This window comes from Cupressus sempervirens, chromosome 3 (assembly GCF_028749045.1).
Source record: "Cupressus sempervirens isolate cs-2001-9-10 chromosome 3, ASM2874904v1, whole genome shotgun sequence".
Classification (NCBI taxonomy): domain Eukaryota; kingdom Viridiplantae; phylum Streptophyta; class Pinopsida; order Cupressales; family Cupressaceae; genus Cupressus; species Cupressus sempervirens.
This window is the reverse complement of record NC_143120.1, coordinates 1,067,124,880-1,067,144,822: the sequence shown is the minus strand read 5'-3', so window position 1 is coordinate 1,067,144,822 and position 19,943 is coordinate 1,067,124,880. Positions and strand designations below refer to the sequence as shown.

Here is a 19,943-nt window from a genome sequence, read left to right as displayed (position 1 = left end):
CCTTGCTAGATTTCTCTTTCCTGTTGGTCAATGGCCATTTTGTTGATGATTCTTTACTCACTCTTTTGGAGGATGAAGAAAACATCAATAATTCCTTAAATTGCCTTGCTTTTTGTCAAGCCTTTGGTTCTGCTATTCAATGGCATAAAACATTCTATTATTGCCAGTCTTTTTTGCCACCTCTACCTTGGCTTAACTAGTTTGAATGAAAATGGATCACACATGAGGAGATTTTTCACTTTCTAGACATTCCTTTTGCCTTTCAAGATTCATTGAGTGATTTGTAGAATGCCATACTTGCCAAGAATACAAAGAAGTTGGACTGTTGGCTTAGGAAACCACTTTCTCTTGTGGGCAAATTCCAAATTCGCTCTAAAGTTCTTGCAGCTACGCATGTCTATTATTCTTACTGTTGGGATCCTTCTAAAGCCTCCTATAAAAAATTAGAGTGATTGCTCCATGATTTTTTGGGCCTCTAGTTCTGACCATCATGGCCTTTACAGAGTTGCTTGGGATTTCTATTGTGTCCCCAAGGAGTTTCGAGGCCTTGGCCTTCTCTCCACATAGAAGCAAGGCCTTGCTCTTTGTGCAAAATGGATTATTCATGCTATCACTAGAGATGAAGCTTGGAAGATTCTGGTTCAACATTTCATCTCCTCTAGGTTTCCTATTAACATACGTACATGGAAGGGGATTGGCCTTCAAACCCTTCTCATCATGCAAGAACTCATGCACATACATGGTTCTTTTGTTAACAAGAGCATATGGAAAGCCTAGGAAGTTGTTAAGCCTTGGCTTAACTAGTTTGGTGATGAGTTCTGTGATGGGCTCTCTTTCAACCAACAAAACATTTGGTGGTCTCCTTTATTTGCCATCTAGGGTATTCCCCTAGCCAAGACTCAAGGTGCTAGTGCTCTATGTCTTTTCAAACATGACATCAAGACTCCTAAAGATATTTTCTCTAAGGTCTCCATGAGTCTCAGATCTTGGGAAGATATGCAAGTCCAGTACTGTCTTGCCCATCTAGATCAATAGACTTTTGACTTGTTGCTTTTTGCAATTCTAGGCCACTTAATAAATAAACTGGGTATCCAAGCTGTTCAGCCTTGGTGGACTGATTGGAAGTGGTATCCTACCACTCCCTTCACCTACTACAAGCCAAGTTTGGGATATCGATGGCTTTCTCCCCATTCGCTGATGGTGGATACCCTCAATCAGAGATGGTATCTGCAATCTTCCCTTTCTTAGTGGAGAAAATGCGTTGACACAATTTGGAGTGCCATTATAGAAACTAGGAATACTCATTTTGCCTAGTGCTTGGCTTTTCAAGGTCTTCCCCTTAGGCCTCAGCTTAAGCATATTGGGGTTTCGAATCCTCGATGTCCATTTGTGGCCAACCAGAGTCTTTTGTGTATATTTTCTAGTTCTGTAGGTGTGCTCAAAACTATTGGCACTATATTCATGATTTTTTTAAGTCGTTTAAGCTTGAACCCTTTTCTTGGCATATGGTTATTTTGGGTGATTCCCCCAGGTTCCCTAGAAAATTTACCCAAATCTAGCATACTTTCAAGATGGAGTTTTTTTCACTCTGTGGAAAGATAGAAATGATGTTCTTTTCACTCATAGTTTTCTTGATATAAATATTGCTATGTACACTAAAGTGTGCATTTGTAATAATGTAATGATGTAGATCCAAGTGCAAGCCAACAAGTTGGCTTTGGACGTGGCCCACCTACAAGAGCTTCTCAATCATTTGGTCAATGCCCCTTCTATAGTTTCCAAAGTGCCTCTAGATGCCTCAGTTGATACCATGCCACCTAGAGGCCGCTATTGGAGGCAAAGTTCTTTGAGTAGCTTCTCACATGTGTTGCATTCACAGGCTTCCCACCACTGCTCTCCTAGTGGTGGTGATGGTGGTTGGTGTTGCCACTCAATTTCTCCTCCCTGTGGTAGCATAGGTTGGTCCTTGGGCTTGGTGGCTCCTCCTCTTAGTCCTTGACGGATGGTTTCTGGAAAGAGGCCATTTCGCTTGGAATTGGCCATCTCACCTCCACGACCTGATACCAAGGATGTTGACTAGGCCCCTGATGCTGTTGTTGATGGCTGGACTATTCCCAGCCCACCTACCAATCTTAGGGATGACTGGGAATTCCATGATCGAGATGAACCACTTCCCTCATCTGGAACTGCTTTAGCTACCTGAGGGTTGCTTCTTATATGTTTTTTTTATGAATAGTTGTTGATTTCAGCTTTAATCATGTGAACTCTCGCGGGGTGATTTAGTATCCCCAACCTCTTTTTGTGAATTGTAATCTTAGTATATTATTTATTAATAGAAAAAGACTATTCATAAAAAAGGGAGTTACTTAGAATCCCAAAAATTAAAAGTCTACGCAGACATCTTAGATGGTAAATGTTTAGGATGGGTCCCAATCTCACACAACCTTATTCTAATTTAGAAGAGTTGTTTCGAATTAAAAACTATTGTTCTTTTTTGGCAGAGGCTAATCTCCCACAAAAATATACCAAAGACGAAACAAAGTTAAATTTTTTTTTCCCAGATTCACGAAAACATAGTTATTTTTTTCCAAATTTTTTGTTGTATTCAACTACAAACTATGCAAATCATGAAGATCAAACACTAAAATTTTCAGAAAAATCAATGATGTTTTTTATTACCGCGTCCTCTTTTGCATTATGTTTTTTGTGTATTGCTTATATGTTTTGAGTGGCGATCTTGTATTTTTTTAATTATTATAATAAATCTTATATTTATGGATAAAAAATTATTTAAAAAAATTAACAAAGAATGTTTTTAAAATTAAGTGTAAAGATAGAAATTATCTTTTAATAGTATTTTATTTGTTTTTAAGTTTTTAAAAAAAGATAATAGTGTATATCAAGACATTATGTTAGTTAAATATATTATAAAAATCAACATATTCATGAAATATTAACTTGAGGAAATGTAAAACACGTTCTTTAAAATCAATTCAAGGTCTTGTATATCCAAGGACCTATTTGATCTATTTAATGGCTCTAATTAGCACATAATATCATTGAATGGATGACAACTCAAAGAATGAGTTATAAATATATACAAAATGAAAAAATATAAATGTCTACAAGAGTTATGATAGTGAAATCCAAGATGAAGGATGATGATGAACTATGCTACAAGGTACAATGATTCATGTCATTTAAGCTAAGATGTAAATGTGCATGATACCATATAAGCTAAAATGCAAAGATACTCTAGAGTAATGCTAAAACTAAACTATTGTGCACAATGGAAGTGGCATAAGCTTGACATAATAACTAGCATGAATTCACTATGCAAAAATTAAAGAGTGAATATGAAAGAATTAGGAATAAAAAAAATGCCAAGATTAAGATGCAATACAAAGATTAAGATCCTTAAGCCTTCTAAAATAACTTTTATTTATAGATTTTCAAGGATGAGGTGAGGTATCCTTGTGATATTCCATGAAGTGAAAAGTGTATCTTTCATGAGCCAAGAGGGACAAGTGTAACTTTGTTGAACCCATTTGAAGACATATGTCCCAAGAGGCTACATGGAGGCCAGAATAGATGACATGCATATAAGGAGGATAAGTGTTAAATTTTCTAGTTGGATAGGCTAAAATATATTTGACATGTGCCATTGGTGATTAGAAGAAGGAATATCCACATCTTTGAAAGTAAATACGCATTTATTAATTAGGGAATTGGAATTACATGTGACAACATGAGATGGAAATGATCAAGTGGAAGGGGTAGAATGAGATAGAATTTATTGAAGGTGGGATGATTAAATGATTCAATGGGAGGTTAGAGAATATAAAGGTAGTGAACTATAATGTACATATATTATGACATGATGTAATGGGTACGATGTCACACCCACTAATGTTTTAACAAAGTGTAGGTGATGATATTGTTTCATTTATGGTAGTGATTTGAGATCAAGGGCCTGATGCCACATACATACATAGATATGTGAAGGTGCACTATGTATGTTATTGTGTGCCTACTTTCAATGTAGAGTGATAGGTAGGTTCTTACATGCTTTAAGAGGAACACCCATAGATGCTTAAATGTTCAAGGTGTAGTAGGCATGTGGGTGACACTATCCATGTATACCTCTAGCTATGGTGATATCTTTTGTGTGCTAAATCCATGATGCATCACTATGTAGGGTGTGTCCTTGTGTGTTGGTCATCAAGGCACATTTTCATTCAACGTATGACCAATGTGTGTCTTCTCCACCTATTATACTACTATTCCATGTGACAACATGATGAAGGGTGTAGTCGAGGTGTACACCCCATGTTGGACATGTGACAATGCTCATTCTATATCATGTGAGTAGTTATTATAATAGCAAGACATTGTTCCCTCCTTCCTTTTCATATGGATAGATACTAGTTACATGGTGACGTGTTGCACAGTTTCATCATGATTTTTGTTGCTTTCATGAGACAACAACTTTTTTTAATCTTTTCTTGTGATGATTCATCCAAAAAAATTGGAAAACTTAGTTTATACTAATTTACTACTGGGATATCTTCAATTATATTCTTTATTGATGAAATTGATATCTTATCTTTGTTTTATTATGAAATTGATTAGCTAAACTAGTTTCTAGTGATGTTGTTTGAGTTTTGGTCATGTTTACTAATATGATCTTGTTACTTCTACAAAGTAATCATATTGCCAATTAGTGTCAAAAGTGTGCATAGAAACTGAGCTATCATATTGTTTGAGTAGTGAAGGAGGAGAAAAATGAGTCTTATTATTATTATACCCAACCTAAAGTACTCATTGACTAATTCTACACATTTCGAGAAAAAAAGTCAGGTAGAGACAACACCAAGCAGTTAGAGTATATTGAATATAAAAGACTATCAAGCTATACAAAGGACACTGATCAAATATTAAATTGAGTGACAGTATATAAAGAACATTGCATTTATCGAGTGATACAAAGGCTACATAAAAGTTTGAAGTTGCACGAAATCTTATGCGACACAATCATGCTAAGAGGGATAAACTATTTAGAGTAATCAAGGTACATATTTGAAATAATTTTCTTGAAGACTATGAATTGATTATTGTTGATTTCAAGGTTGGAAGGACCAATGACAATAAAGGATGAAAGAAGAATGAAATGGTATATAATACTAATTGTTGATTGTGATCATAGAACTATTTTGGAAAATTCCAAAGCCCTAATCAAGTCAGTCAACAAAAAGGTAAAAGGAAAGCTTTAAAATGATATATTAAGGACAATTTCTATTGTTGTTGAGTTTTTTATTCTTGTTAAGGAAATAGCAATTTTTTTCTTGTTGCCGTTGAGTAAGGTATTGGAGCAAGAATGAGATATCAGAGTGTGATATTGCTATTAGGATTTAATTGTGTGATTTTGAGTCAAACTCATTGAGTCTGAGATCATAGATAAGGAAAGTTTAGAGAGTAATTGTAGATCTATCATATATGGTGATAACTAGAGAGAAAAAAAGGGATTTGATCAAGAAAAATAAGTTGCTATTGTAAAGGTCATTTTTTTGTTACTTTCTAATCACTGTAGCAGTTTTCTTTAAAAATCCTTGAAACATGTGGACTTAACAGTTTTATATGTAAATTTGTTAATCGAGGATACACTTGAAGAGTGTTGTAAAATCCTTAAAAAGGGTAGATCCTCATAGGTCTTATTGTATACTCCTAACTAAGTCATCAGAACTGACTAAATATTGTAGCCCTAACAAGGAACCTTCTTAATTTAGTAGTGATGGATTTGTGGGTATCATCCCAACCCTAGTTTTCCCTCTAACCAAGGGTTTCTGTGATACCAAATGAATGTGTTATGTGTTATGCTTCATGAGCTCATTTGTTTTAGTTGATGAATGTTGAATTAGTTATGATATTTTAATTTACAAAGTATTGTGATAAAATATTAGGGATTGTTGAGTTACAAAAGGGAAAAGGAAAATATCTTAACTTGTTTAAGGTTAAAAGTTAGAGGATACTAATTCACCACCCCCCCCCCCCCCCCCCCCCAACAACATCTTATCTCTCTTGACTATCCCAATAATTGGTATTAGAGCTTAGTTCTCTTGTTGAAGTTCTTACCAACTAAGAGTAAAAGATCAGAGTCATGGAGAAGTATAGGTTGTCCAGGAATATTGAGAATTAGATACTGGAGTTGAGGATGGCCATGAATCAAATTAATGAGCTAAAGAACATTTTGAAGTAGTCCTTGAATATAAGGAAATAAATTTCCCAACAAAAAAATGAGTCAACCTACTAGGAGAAAGTTATTGAAGAATTATTGGATAGAAATACATTTGATGAATCTAATGCTGCTAGAGTTGATCTATTGGAGAAAAATCATAGTCATAGTGAGTAAGTTAAATTGCTAAAAAGAGAACAAGAGTTGCAATCTACTAGAATGTGTGAAGTAATGGAACAAAATAGAAAGGCCAAGGATAAAAAACAAATGATGGAAGATGATAAGAGACAAATTGTTACAAGAATGGATGTTAAAGATGAAGATATTTCAAGATTGACACAAACTCATTTTGACATAACAAACTAGCTACTCGGTGCAAATCATGGAATTGGAAGAAACATGGAAGAAATTATTAAATTAAGGACTAAAAATGAAAGACTAAAGAGTGAACTAAAACCTGAGAAAGAACTCATTAAGAGAATGAAGAGATCACAAGAAAGAATCAAAACATTGGATGAATAGCTCAAAAGACAAAGGTGACCAAGAGATACAATTGGCTTCAACTATACCAACCAAGGTGAATCATCAAACCAAGTTGAACAGAGGAATGTGTAGAACAATCCAAAGCCAAAGAAACCTACTTTTTAATCATTGGGAAAAGCTTGGGCACACCACATATGTATGTAGGAGAAAAAACTAGTAAGAGAAATGTTACTCCTAAATTTGATGCTTATTGAACATTATCATTCCAATAAGTATGGACATCAAGCTTATGAGTGTAGATCCAAGTTTAGTCAATCACCTAAGAAGTATGCATTTAATGGTTACTGCTATACTTGTAATAAGTTTGGACACAAGTCATAAGAGTGTAGCTCATTGATGAAGTCCAACTGGAAATTGAGAAAGAAAGGTGATACAATCAATTAGGATTACAATGCATGATATTCATGTAATGAATATGGAAAGTATGGTCATATTGATACAAATTGAATGAGATTATACTTTGGAGGAAGATCTGGTAACTGGAGAATTTCTAGAATGACATGTTATCATTGTTATAAAGTTGATCATCTAAGAAAGAGCTTTAGAAACTAAGTGTTGACACCAAAAAAAAGTAGATCCAAGAGGTAAAGGTAAGATAAGTGTGGATGAAATTCGTAAAAAAATGAATAAGTCATGGAGAAGGAAATCAAAATAAAATGAGAAATCAAATGCAATAAATGGTGATGCCTCATCCAATGGATTAGGTATTACCACCAATTCCAACTAATTCTTAGGAAAAGTCAAGGAACTACATTGCTAAAAACATTTATCTTACACCATTTCCTAAAACAAACTGGAAGGAAGTCCATATCTGCATAGCATTCTCAATGCATAAGGACAACACACGAAGTTTAGAAATCTAGTAATCTAGTAGTTTTACTGATTTTTTTGGTAACTAAGAACCAACTGTGATAACTGGGCTAGTAATACTAAAAGTGCTATGATGTTTTACCTGAGTTTGAAACAAGTTTACTGCTCAAACCGACCAACAATGGAAATGAGAAGTGATCAAACAACTAGTGGCAACCGAGTTCATTAAAGATGGTACAGTGTGGAGTATGATACATTTAATGTTCCCTAATGGTCCTAAAGGTAACTTTATTCCATATATTGGGGTTTTTAATTTTTATTGTTTTACCCTACATTTGAAGAGCAACGAGAAAATTCAAGCAATTTGTTATAAGGATTAGTTGCACAAGCTATGTAGTGTAAATTTATCAACAAATTCATTCACCAAAGAAATTTGGAAGAAAATAAAATGAAGAGTAAAGTAATTGCTGAAACCCTACAAGAAAAAATGGCTTAAATATCTACTAGTGTGAAATGGAAAACCAAGGCAAAGGTGAATCCTATTAAGTTAATTTGCAATGATGCTTGTGAAGAGCCAAAGTATAAATTGTACCCATAAATCACTACACAAATAGACAATGTGGGTTCCCTATCTTCAATTACACCTAGGGTTTCACTTGTTAACAATATTAATTCCTTTTATCATTGAAAAATTGTTGAAGTCAGGGATTAGGAACTGCATGAGGTGTGTGGGAAAATGTGTGTGTACTACAATCTGAAGAATGAGTATAAGCACTTGGAATCAATAGGTCTCGTCCATGCCCTACATTTTCCAAAAGAACTCAAGACAAGATGTATTAGGGTTGTGTTGAGAAGAGTGCAATATATTTACATGTGTGGCTAGATGAGCCAATAGAAATCACAAAAGATGTTATTCATATGGTCACTAGCTACTCTGTTACAAAAAAGATGAAAACCATGCAGATGACACCAAGGAATGAGATTGAAGAAAATAAAAAGTACGATGGGATGTAAGAGGTTTAAAATTGGATAACATAACTAATTTGGAGATAAAATTCAAAGTGTATGTGGTTGCATACAAAATCCTTCAATCTAGTAGGAACAATAGTGTACCACTCATGACAATTGATGTAAGTTACAAAATTATGAAGAAAGGACACAAATACAATATTGGCAAGCTATAACTAAAGCAACTGGTAGACAACATGAAGACTATTCAAGTTTCTAGGTCAAATACATGCAACTTTGGTTCAATTTTGGTATGCATTTTATTTTATATGTAAAACTATTTCCCATATGTTGGTCAAAGTGATCTAGAAGATGGATACCCCAGTAACATATCAAATCAATGAGTATATTTAGGCACTGGGAGACAATTTGAAAACTGTTATGAATGAACATTTTGAGAATTTCAAGTTGAGAATGAATAGGAGATTAGGATAACCCCAACATTGGTCAAAAAATATCTTGATGATGTTTGTTTTCTAGTTGACACTAATAATATACTTGTAAATGTTGTACTACCGAGGGTTGCATGGCTTGAACCCATGGACTATGAAGTAAATAGACTAGGATAATAAGACCATAGAAGCTCTATTGAATGAGTTGGTTAATAAGGATGCCCCATGATTTGGAACAGATGAGGAAGATAAGGAAGAGATAAAAATTGATATAGTGGTCACTAATATTGGTAAGAAATCTAAGATGTTGAGTACACTTGAGAGCACATTCAGTGAAAGTGAATATGAAAACTTTTTAATGATCATTGAAGGGAAGGGAAAAGATGATGCAGGAGAAGAAGGAAAAGGCAAAGAATTTATTTTTATATCCTAAAATAGTATAAGGTAAGAAAAGACACGCAGCTACCCCCATAAGCCTGAAGCATATAAGATCCATAATCTAAGTTACACGGGAAGTTACTCAAATATTAAAGAAGGGTATTGTTACAATCACAAAGACCATTCTACTATAGGTCAAAAATTATTAGAAAAGAAAAAAAGCTCCTGAGTCATCAAGCAAAAAGGTTAAGAAATCTACTCAAAGGAGAAGAAATTTAATAATAAAAGATGATGATGATGATGATGATGATGATATTGATGATAGTGAAAGAGCTAAGTCTGATGAGGTAAGTAATACTTACGATGGTTCATTGAAAAGACCTAAAACTATGAAATTACACACTCTCTTAGTGAAAGTAGTAGTTTGGTAACTTTCAAATATTATAAGTATGAAAAGATGAATGACAGGGATAAGAAGAAAACATAATATGATCTAATTGTTATGATGACAAAGTTCAAATATACACCATTGGACATTGAAGATCAAACACTTAATGAACTATATCAAATAATTGATAGTCGATGGAAATATGCACTAATCAAGAAGGAGATGAGAAGTAGACCATTGACTAACATTATACTAGACTTTAGTTTGGAAGATATAACCAAGTCTTTGGAGAAATACAAGAATAGATTTGTACAGAAGCACAAAGCCATTTATATTTTATCCAATAATTTTTAATTGTTAGATGAAGATTCTAAGAGAATCTAGAGGAAAGTTTATAATATTAAGGATCCAAATGAAACTATTGATGTTGATGATACTCAAACAGAGAAAAAAGTTAAACTCGACAATCAAGATGATGAGTTTGATACCATTTCTCAACTAGATATAGTTGCATTTGTTTATGAAATGGTTGATATTATTGCAAAACAAGATATTATAATAGTTGAAGATTTGACAAATGTAGATCCTGTCAAGAAATTAAAGATAGATCAATATAGGAACTAAGTTGGACATCGAGAGGGCTTCACGTACCAAGCTAGTACATGTATAAATTCTTGACTTTGATCCAATAAAGAGAAAATCAAGGCATTTCATAACCTAGGAGAAAAAACTATAAGTGACATTCCAATTGTTTCTTTACTTATTTTGGAAGATACAATTCCTATGAATAGCAAGGGACAACAAATTAGTGTTGAAACTGGGAAACATGTTCAAAATAGACAAGGTGGACAAGGAGAAAATAGAGGAAATGAGAGTAATGATGTTGAAAATGCACAAGCTGGAGGAGATTCCATAGATCACAAGGCAAATATCTTTGCTACAAAAGATGGAGCACCAACCCATGGACCTGCGCATGAGGGAATGATTGGGTAAGGACAATTAATTATTTCAAATGAACAAAAGACCAGAGGACTTACTTTTCTAAGTTATTTATCAAGTTTATCTATTAATCCTATGTTTCTACAAATGTCAATTTTACCTGAAGTCAAGATACAAGAGTTACCAAGTGATAAGCATAAAAACAATGAAGAAGTGAATACATCACCAAGCATGACTATCGTACCATTTATGCAACCACTTACTATATCCAATGTTGAACCACTAAAATAGTAATAAAAACTATAAAAAAAGATACTAAAACTACATTGTAAAATATGGAAATTCAAGTTCCCATGCCACAAAATGTCTCACCAAGCACTAGTAGAGAAAATAAGCTCAAGATGAAGAAGAAGTCACATGTATTTAGGGAAACCCTAGTGACATTGGAAGAGGAATTTTTTATATTGAGCTTGGATCCTAACACTTTGGATGATGACCAAATAGCAATTTATACTGAGTTGTGTGAACGAAAGAAAGAACAAGCTAGACTAAAGAGAGAGCACAAGAAAAAATAGGTACATCATGATGTCAAAGATATATTTCTACAAGTTGTGCTAGAAATTGTATTGAATGACAAAGCCTACATATTGGATCAACCTGTATAATTTTTTGATAAGATAAATGATCTAGATATAGACACCCAATAAAAGTTTCTACAAAGAAATGAAAAGAAATTTGAGAACAAGGTATTGGAGAAAGTCTCTATCAAAATTTCTATTGAACAAGTAGCTTGTTGAGCTATCATTTTGCATAGTGCTTAATGGTAGGAATGCTTTCAAACTCCTCTCTTGAAAAGTTAATCTAGCATCAACTCCAAGTTTTTGGATGATCTTGCATCCTACTAAAATTCACTCAGTTGAAGATAAATGTATTTGTTCACAGGGAGGCCTTTGCTGGTTTGAACAATTCGGACAAGATGTAGAGTCTTCTTTCTATTTCAGAAGAATAAAACACATAAGAAGAAATATATTTTTGTAATTTTCTATATTTTTTTAATGAATGCAATCTAATAATGCAACTATATGAGTTCCTTAATTAACCAAGTATTTATAAAAGCAAATAACGAAGATAGGGTAACAAGAAGTTTAAGCAAATAACATGAAAAGTAAAATCCTAACAAACATAAGCCACTGAAACAACACATTTCCAAGTTAAGCCTTTGAAAAGATCAGTAGGTAACCAATGAAAATAGGACTAGTGCTTCCTTAATTCCATTGATGCAATCATCAATGGGAATTTAGTAACCATAAGATGTTTCACTTTTATCAAATCGCAAGGCCACGAAAAGTGCGCTCATACAAGACAAAAAGCTATGATGGTAATCTCTTCTCAAACTAAGTATGTTAGAAAATTTTTTAGACCTATAGCAAACACTAGAATTAAAAAATTGCACAACTAAGACAACACAATAAAACTATTGGCTCAATTACATTCCACAAACATAAATCCGCAAAATATAACACACTTAGGCAAGAATCAATACACTCCAAATGTGAGCACCAATAGCATATATTATTGCATCAAAATAATCGCAGCCTAGAATACATATTACATTCCTCAATTTATACAAAATATTCTTCTCAATTTGTGTTGTGAGTGAGAGATATATTTATGAAAACATATGCTTCTAAATTAATAAAACAAATCTATTTATGTACAAATTAACTCTCTAACTAGTGCTTAGTAGGAATCCACCCATATTTATATCATTAAATGGATGCATGAGCCTTTACATGTCTTAAAAAAAATAAGGCATGAAAAAATAAGAAGAAAAAATCTTTTAGATGATGTAAGATTTTTTGGAGGTGCCAAAAATAGAAGCTCCATGTTCACTAGGTGTCTGTAGGAGTTGAACTATTGTCAGAATGCATTTCTGATGCATGGAAAGCTCTAAATTTAAAATAGGGATTTAACTATCGATGCACCTCTAAATTCTTCAAAAACTTCTAGTGTAGCTCTAAAAAAGTGCACCTTAGAAGCAACACACCTATGTACTTGGTGCACCTTGGATGCAGGTTCAAAAAATGCAAAATTTCACCAAGTGTCAAAACTAAAATTCTAGCTTCTGGGTTTTGTTCCCCTTCATACTAAAGCTATGTTTGGGTATTTTTTCTTGAATTTATCAACACTCTTAGTGACTAGAGTTGCATCTAGAAAATCCAAGGCTTCATACTTATCCTTCATTTTCTACCTATAGTTTCTCACCTTGATGCAAGTCTCAACAAAATCTCCTAGTTTCACATCCAAGTCTAATAATGCTTCTTCACTTTTGAATGCTTGTCTAATATCATCATCATTAGAAGCTTCTTCAAAATTATTTTGTAACTATTCAACAACTGCTTCTACCATCATCAATTTTTCCCTTACATCATCCTCAAAAATATCTGAACATGCATCACTATAATGTTTCTTTGCCTCCAAAATTTGCTCTTGGGTTTGATCCTTGAGCTTATGAATTTGTACAGGTAATGTCTCAATTAATTTATTTCTATTTGTAATTTCTCTATCCAATCATCAATTTTATCTAACTCTTTCACTGTATATACCTCCATTAACATCCGATACCTTTGGCCTTTGATTAACTATAATGCTTGCAGATCCTTGCCCTAGTTATGTACTTCATCCATCAAACCAAAGTCCTTATTCAAAATGGCTCTGAGCTTATCTGCAATATCCTACATATGGTGTAGCAGCTTAAGATTTCCCTGTATAATCTGCACACCTTTCTCTTCAAAACTTTCTCACCATTGCTGAGAAGCTCTCAAAAATGGATCAAGTTGCACTATCTCCCTACCCCTTTTCTCTAGTGCTACATTCAAAGTCTCTTTCAAGATTTTCATGATCTAAGGGACCAAATTTTTTATTAAGATATCATTTTAGGCTCTCATTCTATTTTTGAAGTGTTATCAATTCTGTATCATCCTGTTCTAAATGCCTAAACACTTCTTTAAACCTAGTTATCATTATCAACTTAGTAGTGTCCAATGTGGGTTTCCCAAGCATAACCTCCCTAATCTGATAATCTGTCGAAGTCAATTCCTCAACATCTACATATGAAGGAGGTATAGTGACATGAGAAAAATAAATCTTGATTTTGATCACTCATAATAAAGGCCAATGCTCATGCATCTTTTGGCAATGCCTCAATTTTTTTGAGAACTTCAATCAATTCTCTCATATCCTCCTCCTCAGTGGAGCATTGCCTTTTGTTTCTAATTACCTCTTTTCTTAGCCATCTTGGAACATGTTCCATTGGAGATTTTCCTTTTGATGACAAAGGAGTCTGCTCAGCTATGCTCTTCCCCTTATCTCCCCTCTCTGAAGTCTTCTCCTTTTGTGAGAGATCCACATTGGGAGTCTTTGTGTCCATGGAGTCCACAATTCTCACCTCTATGTCTTGGGAAGTCTGTTGAGGTTACTCACATATTTTCCCTTCCTTTGACACATCATTAGTGGGTATTTGTTGTGGTTCTTCCTCCTATTCTTCTTGGATTTGTTCTTCTTCTTTGCTTGGAGGAAGAGGAGTAACATAATCTTTATCCATGCAAAATGTAACTTGAATTGGTGATGGTGGAGCTACTTTCAATCCTTGTGGCTCTGGTGGCAACTGACTCCAATCCTCCTATTGAGGTTAATTAGTTGGAGTATCCCTTATTTTGTCTCCCACCAATTTAGTGCCAACTACCATAAAATTAAAATCTGATATCTAAAAGACATTAGTGCCTTCACCCTCTTGCTCATTGATCCATTGTTATAGTTCATCATCTATTGTAGTAGATGGAATAGGTTTCTCAGGAATGGATGGCGGTGTAATTATGGAGCTTCTTCTCCATTCCAATTCTATGGCTTTGGCAAGATGAGTCCTCTAGTTTAAAGGAAGGTTATCTTCTTCATCCTCATCATCTCTTCTTCCTCTTCTTTTGGGATAACTTTTGAGATTGATGGGAAAGGAATAACTCTCCTAATCATCTTTTATCTCCTCTTAACTAGAGTTTTTGGTGTTTTTAACTACTGAACAATGAAGCTCAATACCAAGATAATAATTCTCACAAATCTAGGAACTAGCTACTTCTTCTTAACAATTATGTATGCATATTACTTAGATCCAACTTCAACAAAACCAAGACTGATTTTCTATTCTCTAGGCTTTGCAGAACCAAGGTGGGTATACCTAGGTGATGATTCAAATGAATATTGTTGTATGAGAATCCTATTAGTTTCATTTTGATTCTCATCTTCTACCTCTAACATATACATAGTTTATCCATTCCTTGACATTTTCAGATGATATACATCCCTTATAAGTAGATTTGGTCACAATTCTCCCTAGGTTTACAAATATTTGTTAAAATAGTAGGTATCTAAGACTTAGAAATCAGATGTAAATGAGTGTGGACCCTCTTTGAAACTCTTCAAATGGTAAAATAAAATTGATTTTGATTTTAGAATTGGTGCTTATTCATGATCTCTCTATCTACAAACTATATTAACTGGATCAATGCTTTATCCATTGGGATTCAAAGTCTACTTCTATTGATAGATCTAATTGGTTGCATTACAACCAATACTATCAGCAATTCTTACTAGAATTCATTCTTATAGACATCCTTCCTATTACCTTAGCAACCCTATCAAAATCACTAGAGCATTTACTTAATTCATTGAATCAATAGCAATAATGAATTGGCATACAATCTAGGTGAATTGTATTCAATTGGACAAGCTTTGCTCACACAACATTCAATAACAATGGAGAGAAAATTTAGCAAGAACAGATATGGGGACAATTCAACTCTGTATTAATCTTCTTTAAAAATTGTATACAATTGTAATAAGACTTAGAATGACTCTAGAAAAAGCATTAGACCCTTGTAACATCAATATATTCCCAAGTATTTGTAGAAATAATACATCATAAGTTTCACACTAATAAGTTGGACTGAGCCATATTCAGTATACACCAAAATTAACAATGAAATTGGACCCTTCTCTAGCCTTGGAATCTCACTTAAGTAGAGTGAGATGTAACAAGCTTCAGGCATAGAGAACTGATAGGTGTCAACTTAGACAAAAGATATTTACATTTAGCTATCACAAAAAGACAAAAAACTGTGTAACAGAAAAAATTATAGATTAGATTATTCTTTTGGTAGGCCCCTCTCCTATTACATTTTCAAATGCTACAAATCCCATGATTGGCTTTTAGTTATTATGAGTCCTTGGCATATGTAGCTATCAAAATTGCCAATGATGTGTCAAGCTTTGATTCTTGAAAATTCACCTCTACTCTAGCATTTCCACTTGCATCATCATGTACTACCAAGGTGTTAGTTATATTTGGTTTCATTTTTGCCACATCATCCATCTGGCCCAAGATACTTTCCACATGAGATGGTTGCCCTTATTTGTCTTCTTCTCTCCTTTGATCTTCTAAGGGTGTATCAATGATCTGTACTTCATTTGGATTCATCTCATCATCATCACCCTCAACCTCTTCCAAATGCTCATCAAAAGCAACAACAACCATCCACTTGTTAAAGAGAGTGTCATCTAAATAGTTAAACTACAGAATATCACTTTGCTTTTTTATCACATATTCTACCTCTTTATCAATACTAGCAAAATATTTCTTTAAAGAATCAAAGAATAACTGAGCCTTCACTATTTCTTCTATTGTGGCTGCCCACCATGCATGTCCTCTTTCATTTATGACTTCATTCATTCTTAAACAAAATAAATCATCTAATTCTTTAGCCCATTTATCTTTATTTTTCTTATCCAAAGCAAGTGGGAATAAAATAAATTTCTTACTCTTGTACTTATCCAAATAGCTAACAATTCTTCTTTGTAGCTCAACTCTCTTATCATCAAATTCTATGAGATCATGAGAAAGATCATAAGTTATTTCAATGTAATCATGTGAAGACCTTATGACGAAGTAGCACAAGAATGTGATTTCCTTTCTCCTCTTACTCTACTTATTAACAATAGGTTTCAAGGCCTCATCACTTGCTTTTATTTCATTTCACATGTTTATTACTTATGTTAATTGATCATAAAACAATGGCCATTCAATTTTATCAACTAGATACATGAGATCCTTTCTTAGTTTGTCTTCATATTGCACATTCAGCTCTACATGTAGTGCCCAAAGTTTCCTCTTTTCTTCTTCAAAATATTTAGTTGTGTGTGGCCTTTGTAGAGTATCTGGCATTTCTATGAGAGGAGTGGATTTAAAAGGTTCCACTGGTGGGTGAGGATATGTAATCCTTGGTCTGGAAGACATCCCCATTACCTTATTTTCAAGTTCAATTTTTTTTGAACTTCTTTATTATAAGCCTCCAAAAATCTCTCATATTTACTCTGTAGTTCAAACATTGCCTTCTCTTATTTCTCTATAGTAGCCAGAATTAAATGAGATGTTCCAACATTCATATGTGCAACCTCTACATGGGTGGTATCTAATAACCTTTTGACAATTATATTGCTAATCATCCTAGTACTATCTGATTGCAAAGACATTGTTCTGGACCTTTTCCTAATTGACCAAATGACCAAAGCAGCTTGGTCCTCACTAAATGTAGTACCTTTGAATTCTTTCTTGTTTTGGTCCTATAGGTCCAATTTATTTGAAACATAATTAAAAACTAGAGCATCTGCCATATCCCAATTAGGTAGCAAGAAAATATTTGATGCTTTCATCATTTGCCTCCCCTCTTCAGGGGTTATACTTTGAAATTCTTTTATCATTTCATCTTTTATTTGGGATTGAATGGTTGCATCTTCAATTTTTGGATTCTTAGTCTTCAATTTATTGCATCTTTCTTCATACTTTCCTATCTTTGTTCTCCATGCAAACTGGTGGAAGGCTCTAGATTTAACAAAACTATCATTTGACAAAAATTGATGACTAGCTTTCTCTATCACAGGGTCTAGTTCCCTTCTTTTATAATCTGCCATTGCCAAATCTAGACTTGGCATAGGAGGCTCCTGGGGGTTTCCCTCATCTAATTCTACTTGGGTAATAAAACCTCCTCCTTGAGACCCTAGTTGTTCAATTTTATCTACAATAAGTCATTCCTCTTCAATCCACAAATGTGATTGTGTAGGTGAATACTCCTCAATGTGAGGACCTTGATCTTTTATTAATTTTCACCTCTTAGGGGAGGGCTCATTAGGTCTCTCTTCCAAGACAACACTAGTGGATCCTATTATTTTTTTACCCTTATTCATAGTGGCCTTCTTATTTTGTATCACATTATAACCTGAGCTTTTCTGGACAATCAATTGTCCTACCCCTATATTAGGAGTGAATTCCAATCTCCTCATAACCTCTTTGGCCTTATCTGGATAAGCATTAATAAAAAATGTTTTTTCACATTCATAATTTCCATTATTTTAGGAAAAGTAATCATGAGTTTATTGATTCTATCTGCCTCTATGCTGGCATTATCCAGAGGACTATAATCTTCATCAAAACAATGGATAAAATCCAAAACCCTCTAGAAAAATCTCCACTTTTCTTTCTTAGTTTGTTGCTTCTGTAAGGAGAACTATTCATTTCTTATTATTTCCTTAGGTTACTATGGCTCATGTTTTATTTTATCGAGCTTAGCTCTATGCCTAAAAGCCAAGTCATAGAATCTCTCAGTGTCACAAAACTAGGAATGAGACATAGCCATCTTATACTAGTCTAGTATTTTATAAAGGGATAGCCAACCACCTTTAGTAATTACAAATTGGTGAGTTGCAATTCAAGTTGGGAAAATTGACCCTCTTCTTCTTTTCACAAAATATCCTCCAATCCTCATAGCTACCACAAAAGCTAAACTACCCCTACCTTTAATGGCACCTAGTAGGGTAATACATGAGTTCCTTTGAAACCATAAATCCTAAAAAAAATTGAAATAGAGTATGGGATAATGTCTCCCCAATTATGTGATACTTTCAAATCAATAGGATTATCCATGGGCCTTGACCCACCTCATAATAGGTGTATCATAGTTATGCACTAGGCCTTGTTTAGGAATAATACATTCAAACTAAGGAGTATTTCTCCCACTATGAGGTGCATTTAATCTTATCAACCCAGGGATATATACTTAAAATGGTCGGCACAATATGTGCACTAGGTCTCTTAATGAGTCACTAAGTTATGCTGTAGGAGAGTAAAAATGCAAGGAAAAGAACTTACACTATTGCTGTAGGAAACTAACACAATTAACTCTATGAATACTAGAAATACAATGAAAAGATAACAAATATTCCAACTTGGCTCATTCACTAAAACTATTCTCACATATGCTACAGGAAGGAACTCACAACTTCTAACTAAGATGCCATGTGTTAGCACTCATAGTTTTAACGCAGTTTGCTGTCATGGTCTCATTCTCATCATGGAAGTTGAACTTGAAGTTTTGTTCATTTCAACTTCAACTTCAGGTCAGTGATAGTTTTCATCTCCCAATCCAGCTTTCTTTCCCCCACGCCTCCCTTTTTCAAGCCGAAGTACAAGTTGAAACGTGTCCCTCCAAAACTTCAACTTCAAGTTCAGTATCGATTTTATGCACTAACATAAGTTGTTTGCAGGTTTTGAGTCACCGAATCAGATCTAAGGTGGGTCCCATTACAACACTTCCTGAGGCATGCTAAGTCACAAATAGAAATATCTAAGGTGGTACGTGCTTAAGCTACGGCAAAAATTTGAAAAGGCTAATATTGTTACGACATGATTATCTAGTTGAGCTGCGTACGTGCGTATTTGAGGGAATGAATAAATCAAATCACACGAGGCGTCCTTCCCTGGTAATGCCACATTAATGAGCAATTATTGCCCTTACTTGCTGAATCTGCTCTGTAATCTTCTGCACAAGCCTGCCTTAAATGCATTGATTTCCAAACTTTTTCTCACTCTTTGCAATTTCTTTATAGGAATTTCAGCATACTGGGTAGGAAGGGCGAATTGCAGGATGAGTCTCTATTGAATTGTAAGTGCCTTTTTCTCATTCTCTTTTGCATTTCAATTGTATTTGCTTTGTTTTGGGCCACCTCTAGCCTTAGCCTCTTTTAAAAATCATGACACTCTTTCATCCAAAGTTGCCTAAGTTAGAAAAACCACCTTTGCTCAGCTCACTCCCAGAAATTTGGGACACATTCTTAGTAAATAGAAACCCATCTGAGGTAATAGAGAGAG

The 19,943-nt window shown here is 34.1% G+C and overlaps 1 pseudogene; it reads right to left on the bottom strand.

The window, feature by feature from the left end:
• The window catches only part of LOC149570423 (chaperone protein ClpB1-like), a 103,809-nt pseudogene extending 84,170 nt beyond the window's left edge, over positions 1-19,639 (bottom strand).
• Between the last annotated feature and the right edge of the window lie 304 nt (positions 19,640-19,943).